Here is an 8596-nt window from a genome sequence, read left to right as displayed (position 1 = left end):
AACCTTGGGAGCTCTCCGGTTTCAATCTTATAGGTAGTGAACATTGTGTTAAACTACCAGTTACTCCAAAAGCTTAAGCTGATGGAGATGGCATTATTTAATCTTTTATACTTTAACATACACCCCCTCACGTGTGGCTCCTCTTTCTAGGGTTGGCCTACACATGGCACATGTGGCCCCTCTTTTGGTTTAGCCATTGCATGTGGATTTTTGCTTTCCGGGAAGTTTGAACTCAGGACCTTTGGCTCTGATACAATGTTAAACAACCAATTACTTCAAAAGTTTAAGCCGATGGAGATGGCGTTATTTAATCTTTTATACTTTAACACATTGATCATGTAAGTATTGGATTAAGGGATTAGCGATCATATATACCAAACGCATTTGCAAGGCCTCTCGGCTGATGATTTCACCTTAATTTCCATTCATTCTCAAGGCGTGTGCGAAGCTGTCGGTGATCATAGATGAAAGATACATTGTATTTGCAAAGCGGGCCAAACTTTGATCTGTATGATAGAACTTTTTTGGTTGACATATATACGTAACGCGGTAAGACAGGTGATACAAGTTGACATGAAGAGGTGATGGTGAAGAAAAAATCACTATAGTCCATGAAGAAAAAAACCGCCACAGGCAATGTTGTCAACCATAGTAGACAAATGGAGAGGTTGTGGTAGCGAATTTGTCGACGGATGTAGGGGGAAATTTTGGGGCGAATATATCATCTCTTTTTTTTATACATCTAGTGGGGGTCCCCCTAACCTCACTTCCCCTAGTATACATATACACACACACAAATGGGATGGAATACAAAGGAAATGTGTTAAATTGTGGGGTAGGATATGAGATGAGTTCTACATAGTTGTGTATGTTTGTGTCGTACGTACTTCTAAAGAGAAAGAAAAAGAAAAAGAAATATGAGTAACAAACAAGAGAGAAAATTAAGAAAGAGTTTAGAAATAATAAGTAATGAATGGGTTTGCCTAAAGAAGTGGAGTAGAAAGCTGGCATTGAATTGGAAAGAGAGGGACATGATTCCGGGTTTACTTGCATGGGTTCATTATTAAAAATTGGAAGAAAACCAAAGAAGAAGACATATTCACCTCACCCCGACGGAATCCTTCCCTTGTCCCTTATATTTTATACAATAAAATTATATATAAAGAAAATCCCTTCATGAGAGGGTGATATTTTTTTATTTTTTAATCATCGATCTTCTTTTCCCCTCCTTCATCTTCATCACACGGTTTCGGCCGCTTGCGCCGCCAGTTTTACTGGCGGTTTTCAACCGACACCCACCGTTTCGATGAATAAAAAATCGTAAAAAGACTAATGGTGCCAAGAATCGCTTGGTTTAGAGTTGTGTGTAGAGCGATAAGGATATTATTTTATGGGAAGCGATATCAGCACAGCTAGGTTTTGATATTTCCACAAATGCATCTTGTCTTTTAGTATTTAAAGAGAGAAATTATACGATACACACCTAAAAGTGGTACAATGGAAAGGATGGAAGTACCACCCTTGATATTTGATCCAACAACACCTTTTCACAAAGTGATCAGCTGTTGTTGGATCAAATATCAAGGATGGCACCGCCATTACGTGCTTCTATGCCGACCCGTCATATAAAAAAAGGTTAATCCCGCCCCAAGACGGCGGCTAACGTTTTCCCACCATTTGACCAGTCGCTCTCTCTCTCTCTCTTTCTCTCCTCACATACGCAATAGGAACAGTTGGTGGGCCCAACAGAAACCGTTGGTGGAATGGTGGGCCCATCTTTGAACAACGTAGGCCCCGCCCATACCATACCACACGACAGGATAATCCAAACCGTCCATTTGATGGGCCATAAACGTAAATAGGTTGTGTCCCAAAATATTATTTCCATAGGCTGATCCTAGCCCTCCGATCTAAATAGAAACTACATCTTATGCAACCTCTATAGATTGTAGGGTTGTGATCATCCTACGGAAATGATTTTTGGGGCACAACCTATTTACATTGTGACCCATCAAATGGACGGCTCAGATCATCCTATGGTCTGGACGGTACACTTCATTTTCAAAAATATGGGTGGGGCCTAAATTGATACGAACCACACCTAGGATGATCCAAACCATGGACGGCTTGGATCATCCTATGTTGTGGACGGTACGCTTCAATTTGAAAAATATCGGTGGGTCCTACGATCGGGCCTTAATGTTAGTGTACGACCAACTCCATAGGATTATCCAAACCATGGACGGCTTGGATCATCCTATGTTGTGGACGGGCCTTAATGTTACTGTACGACCACAGGATGATCCAAACCATTCATTTGATGGGCCAACCCTTTTGGGGGCACAACCCATTTACGTTATGGCCCATCAAATGGACAGCTCGGATCATCCTATGGTCTGGACGGTACACTTCATTTTCAAAATATGGGTGGGGCTTAAATTGGGCCTTAATGTTACTGTACGAACCACACCATAGGATGATCCAAACCATGGACGGCTTGGATCATCCTATGTTGTGGACGGTACGCTTCAATTTGAAAAATATCGGTGGGGCCTACGATTGGGCCTTAATGTTACTATACGACCAACTCCATAGGATTATCCAAACCATGGACGGCTTGGATCGTCCTATGTTGTGGACGGGCCTTAATGTTACTTTACGACCAACTCCATAGAATGATCCAAACCATTCATTTGATGGGCTACAATGTCAATAGGTTGTGCCCCAAAAATCATTTCCATAGGATGGTCACAACCCTACGATCTATAGAGGTTGCATAAGATGTCGTTTCTATTTAGATCAGATGGCTAGGATCAGCCTATGGAAATGATATTTTGGGACGCAGCCTATTTATGTTTATGGCCATCAAATGGACGGTTTGGATTATCCTATGGTGTGGTATGGGCGGGGCTTACGTTGTTCAAAGATGGGCCCACCATTCCACCAACGGTTTCTGTTGGGCCCACCAACTGTTCCTATTGTGTGTGTGGAGAGAGAGAGAGAGAGAGAGAGAGAGAGAGATGTCAAAAGGTTATTACAGTTCCAAAAAAGCTCTCACAAGCCAATTAAAAAAGAAAAGACAAACTGGGTCCGTGCAATTATTAAAAAAGAAAACATGGTTGTACTGTAACATTTCATTATTATTATTATTTTGTTGATAAAAATAAAGATATTTTTGGGGAAGTGACATCCCCCCACCCCTTTCTAAAATTGGAGCAGCCCCCTCTAGTGTGTTTATGACTGCTCTTTTACACTAGAGGGGGCTGTCATAAGTAAAAACAAGGGCGCGAATATAACATTTCCCTATTTTTGTCATGAAAAAATGATTATGTATATGTCATTGGATACGAAATGCACGCAACAGGGATTAAGGGTGTTAACAGATCCACTTCGGGTCGGATCCACCTATGTCAAAGTCACGATCCATTCAAATTCCTTATCAGTCGGGTCGGAGTCGGATTGTTCTTCGGATCCTACTTTTCACGGCATGATCATGATCCATTTTAATTCGGACTATCCATCGGAGTGTCCTATTATGTCCCACTAAGCTAAGTAAACAATTAATTTTTAAAAAAAGAGAGAGAATGGCAGTCCACTATTAGTGTGTCTCAATGCATTTTCTTCAACTAAATTAAAAATTTATCTATGTTTAATTTATGTGTATAATAATGCTTGTAAACAATAAAACTAATCAAAATTACATACACAAATATAATGTATAACTATTATCAGGGAATATGATGCATAAAAAACAAAACGCCTCTCTCTTTTCCTTCGTGAAAGTATGAAATGAAACGACTGAAATGAGTGAAATCGCATTCCCATCCGATTCATTAAGTGATAAGAGAGATTTTGACCAAAATACCCTTCATAGAACGGTTAGCATTAAAACAATTTGGAGGGTATTTTTGTAAACCATTTTGATCGTGACTATCTAATGGGCATCTGTAGCGTGCCCATACACAATCCAAAATTTTTCGGATCCCAGATTTGATGATCCGAAATATGCCCATGGATCCTATTCATATGTTTAGATCCCGTTCATTAACGTTCGGATTCGAACGATCCATCGGACCGTCTGGATCCATTGACACGCCTAATAGAGATGTGGGGCTATGACTTCTCTAAACCACGCGATTCTTACTAGCAACTCTCTAAAAAGATAAGAAATAAGTGAGGGAGATAGAGAGCAGTTTTCATTTTTCTTTTTTTAGGAGGCGTGGAGAGTTCGTGAGAGAGAAGTTTAATATTCAGATATTTGTAGGCAGTTTTTTATCTTGTTTGTTATTTAAAGGTGGACTGTGGGTCCAATATTTGCAGTCCAAACTTAGATATATTCTTTTATTGCTTGTTCTGGTCATTTCTCTCTTGTAACTTGTTTGTATCCATATATGAATAACTATGAATATGGGCAACGGGGTACAACGTAGAAGGCAAACACGATCCATTATCAGAATCCGTTTTGGACTGAAAATAGATTATCAAAATCCAAAAGGCCCTGTTTGTTTCAGAATATGACAACCGGTTGTGGAGTGCCCAACCGATTATTGGACCGAAAATTACACTAAATTTGAGTCTAATAATCGGTTTGGCACTCCACAATCGGTTTGGCACTCCACAAACTTGCCTGGCTGTCGAGGTTATTTAAAACCTTATAAATTTAAAAAATTTCTTTTAGACTACTGATATTGGCACTACCTTGTTTTGATAGTTGCAGTACTACATCTTGTCTTTTTTATTTAAACAGCAGTCAATAGACAATTCCCAAAAAGCTACCAAAGGCCAATTAAAAAACAAAAGGCTAGCTAAGTTTAGGCCATATTATCAAAACATGGTAGTGCCTTCTGCCCTTCTTTAAACTATTAAAACCTTATAGTTATAGATGTAATTTTTTATAGCTGTTGAGTATCATCTACATATAAATTTCTCTATAGCTGTTAAATACAGGGTAGATGCATATCTCTTTTGCACCTAATAAAAATCTTTACTTTTAATCTCTAGCTCTATATTTACCTCCTCAACCATTCTCCGCCGTAATTCTTTCGTTTTTTAGCCAAAAAATGAGAATAACAAAAAAAAGAAAATCAAATTCTCCCCCTCTATATTTGACAAACACGACCCTCGAAGCTCGATTCTCCAAATCCCATCAAAATAGAGTGGGTGAATCAAATTTCTACCCATTTTTTCGAAGCTCGGGGGAGTCACTTCATGCGATTCTGATTCTTCTGCTTCCGCCCGTTTATTCTGTGAGAATTAGAATTGTTGCCAACAGAGCCTTAAGTCGCAAAATTTGCACGTGAAGACCCCATGTGCATGGGTTTCTTATCATAGTTATATTATGAAAAGTTGAGAGCAGTTGGTGTTCAGTTTCTGCCAAACGGTGACGAAAAATACAACTATACAATCAAAATTAGGTAGAGGAATCTTACTATCATCTCCTATTTTTTATTTAGAATTAGTATAAACAGTTAAGAGAAGATAGATTCTTAATTTATTATACGTTTTAAAGTTTTTCGTAAAGAACAACGCAAGCTTTCAATCCATTTTTTTTACTAATTGAGATTATTTTTTATTAATAAAACCACGTAGGATTATACAATTTTCAAACTTTTATAAGTAAAATAAATATTCAATTCATTGCTTTCTATGTAACATTAGGACATGTTCGGCAAGCCTTCTCATTCTCCCGCTTGGAGAGCTAACAAAAACAGGCAGAAATTAAGAATCGCTCTAATCAAATCTGCATGGCTTTGAAAAAATTGGGCAAAAATTCATTCTCCCAATGATTGTCATGGGGATCTTAAGAAATGGTTGGTTGGTAAAAGGAAAAATAGAAAGAAGCCCTGAGGAGAATGGTTCTAGAGCATGCCCTTAATATTCATAAATCATAACTAATAGCTAACTTTCCTTAATTAGCATTTAGTTTCTAATTTTTATCCTAGGGATTGCTACTTACACCGCCCTCATTTAGCTATTTCGCCTTCTATCTAATGTAATATGAAATGTTTTAATTAAATGTATGTGTGCGCGCGCGCATAATTGGGTGAGGATGCATAGAGAAAAGTAGATAAAAACGTCTATTACTTTGTAGGCATATTCATTGGAGAGTTCTTTCTATTTTAACAGCATGAGAGGGGCGGGGGATGGGTATTAGAGAGATAATGTTGTTAATATATGGTATTTATTAGAGAGATAATGTTGTGAAACATGTAGGGTTTCTATAGAAATGCAGAATAAAACGAAGAAATCAAACAATCACACAAAAAACACAAGAGATTTTACACGGTTCGGTAATGATGCATACGGCCAATGGCAAAAATTATCAAAGAGCTTTAGCTATAGGAAGATTATAAAGTAACATTATAGGTCTACAAGCAACTTTATATAATGTGGGTCACCTATCCACGAAAATGTACTATTCTCATCTTAGGAAAGTATCCTATTATGTGCTTTGGAGCACTGCCCATGACTCATGAGCCCCAAGCTTCGTAGCCAACCCCCTCGCCCCAATCCTCACAAACGTGAGCCCTTCGAGCCCATACTGTGATCAAAGGGGGCCATATAGATGTACAAGGGATAGATATCTGAGGCATAAATATAATGAGTAGGGGGAAGTTGTAGGGAGAGATGGGTAGGAAGGAAAAGAGAATAACATTTCTTATTTTGCAATAAATTTTAGGGAGAGAGAGTCGATAGGGAGAAATTTTTAGGAGTGATATGGGCAAATAAAAAACGTGTCTATTAACGCATTCAATAATCAGTAGAGAGAGAGAGAGAGAGAGAGCTGTAGGGAGGCCCCACCCAATAACCAATTAGAGAAAAAAATAATAATTCGCACTTGTCAAACAAAGAATTGGGTGCAAAAAACCACACCCTTTCATCCTAGAATATTTATAATTAGGGATTTTCCTTTTGCGATGGACCCTAGCAAATCCCTTATTATTAAATTTTGTTACTGTACTTTTTAGGACATGATAATGGGTAGGAAAAAAATAGGAAGAGATGAGAAAGAGGGAACATTTATTATTATCCACAATTTTATTTTTATTTTTGATTTTTGGGAGGGGGAGGTGAGAGAGAGTAAGATAATGAGTAGGGAGATTTAATGAGAAATATGGGAAAGTGGAAACATCACCTAAGACATTCATGAGACAAAAGAGAAAGAAGTGAAAGATAAAAGAGTAATGGCAGGCCCTAACTAATAACCAGCTCGAAAAATCAGAGAAAAAAGAAAGAAAAGGAATTGAAATGTGCCAAATAAAGATTTGTGCGTACAAATCCTCACCCTTTCATCTTAGTATGTTTAGAATTTGAAGGGCGGTATCCAACTGGCTCATTTTGGCAGCTCCAAGATAAATGATCCCAATCACCAAATCCTTGTGTGAATTGTACTTTAGGCCCATGTGAAAGACTAAAAAAAATATATCATTAGCCTAGAGGATAAAAAAATTACTTAGAGAACCCTACAAAAACTATTTTTCTATATTAGTATCCAGTTACTTTAATCAACATTTAAGTGAAAAATTTACACTAAAATATAAGTTTTGGGGAAAAAAACTCTCATGAAGGATCGTCTTTATTCATTGTACACAAATGTGCAAGAGGAGCGTGATAGTTTGACGATGATTTTTATCCTTTATAAGAATTTAGGGTTTCTTCGATGACTTTACTATTTTATTTTATTTTTTGTGATTTATATTTTAAATTGCGAAAAACCCGTGTTTAATTCAGAACACCTATTTAGAAAAATGTGAGTTTTTAATTATTCAAGATTTCTTAAAGCTTAAAATGGTGCATAAAAATTCATGATATTTTCAAAAAAAATCTAACTAACTAGAGAGGTTTGCATGTATGATGACATCAATCATCAACTCTTAGGTCAAATTGTTTTTACCTTGGCTGAATTTGAGTAATTTTCAACAGAATGAAAGAACATTATTGTCTTTTTAAGTTCATTTGTATTCCTCCTATATGGGTACAATGCACCCCAAATATTTTAACCAAAGTTGATAACTTCCTTCTCTTTATTAATCACTGCATCATCGAATCAAGTGCCAATCTCCTCACTGGAGAGAGAGAGAGAGAGAGATCATAGAAAAATGGTTACCTAATCATCAAACACCCTGCCATATACGATTCTTCTCCAAGCTTTTATTAGACAAGTTTTCATCGTTTTCAGGGAAACAGCAAAACCCTGCAACACCTTACTATTTTATTTCAATATCCCATCGTTTCTCACCCACCCTCTACCCAATCACCATGTACCACGTACCCATTAAATTCAAAAAACAAAAACCCAATGGGTCAAACCTCTCTCTCTATTGGTTTCAATGATTGATTGTCACGTTACAAGGAGAGTTGTGTATGTGTGCATGTATTTATTGGGCTTGTTTACCGACACAGAGAGCATCTTTGAAGTTTGAAAAGAATTACATTAAAAGGAGGAGAAGAGAGTTTGCAGTTCTTACAGGTAAGGGGTGGTGCCTGGTCAGCCATGGAACCAAACCACTAGTGGTTGTTAGATCTTGACCAGATTTATGTTCCTTCTTGAAATTTCTTCTGTTTAATTTATATCTTATCAGTTACTTCAATGCAT

Source organism: Tasmannia lanceolata, unplaced genomic scaffold (genome assembly GCF_043159265.1).
Source record: "Tasmannia lanceolata isolate RefF3 unplaced genomic scaffold, GAP_Taslan_0.1 ptg000037l, whole genome shotgun sequence".
Lineage (NCBI taxonomy): Eukaryota > Viridiplantae > Streptophyta > Magnoliopsida > Canellales > Winteraceae > Tasmannia > Tasmannia lanceolata.
Note: the sequence above shows the minus strand (reverse complement) of the source record.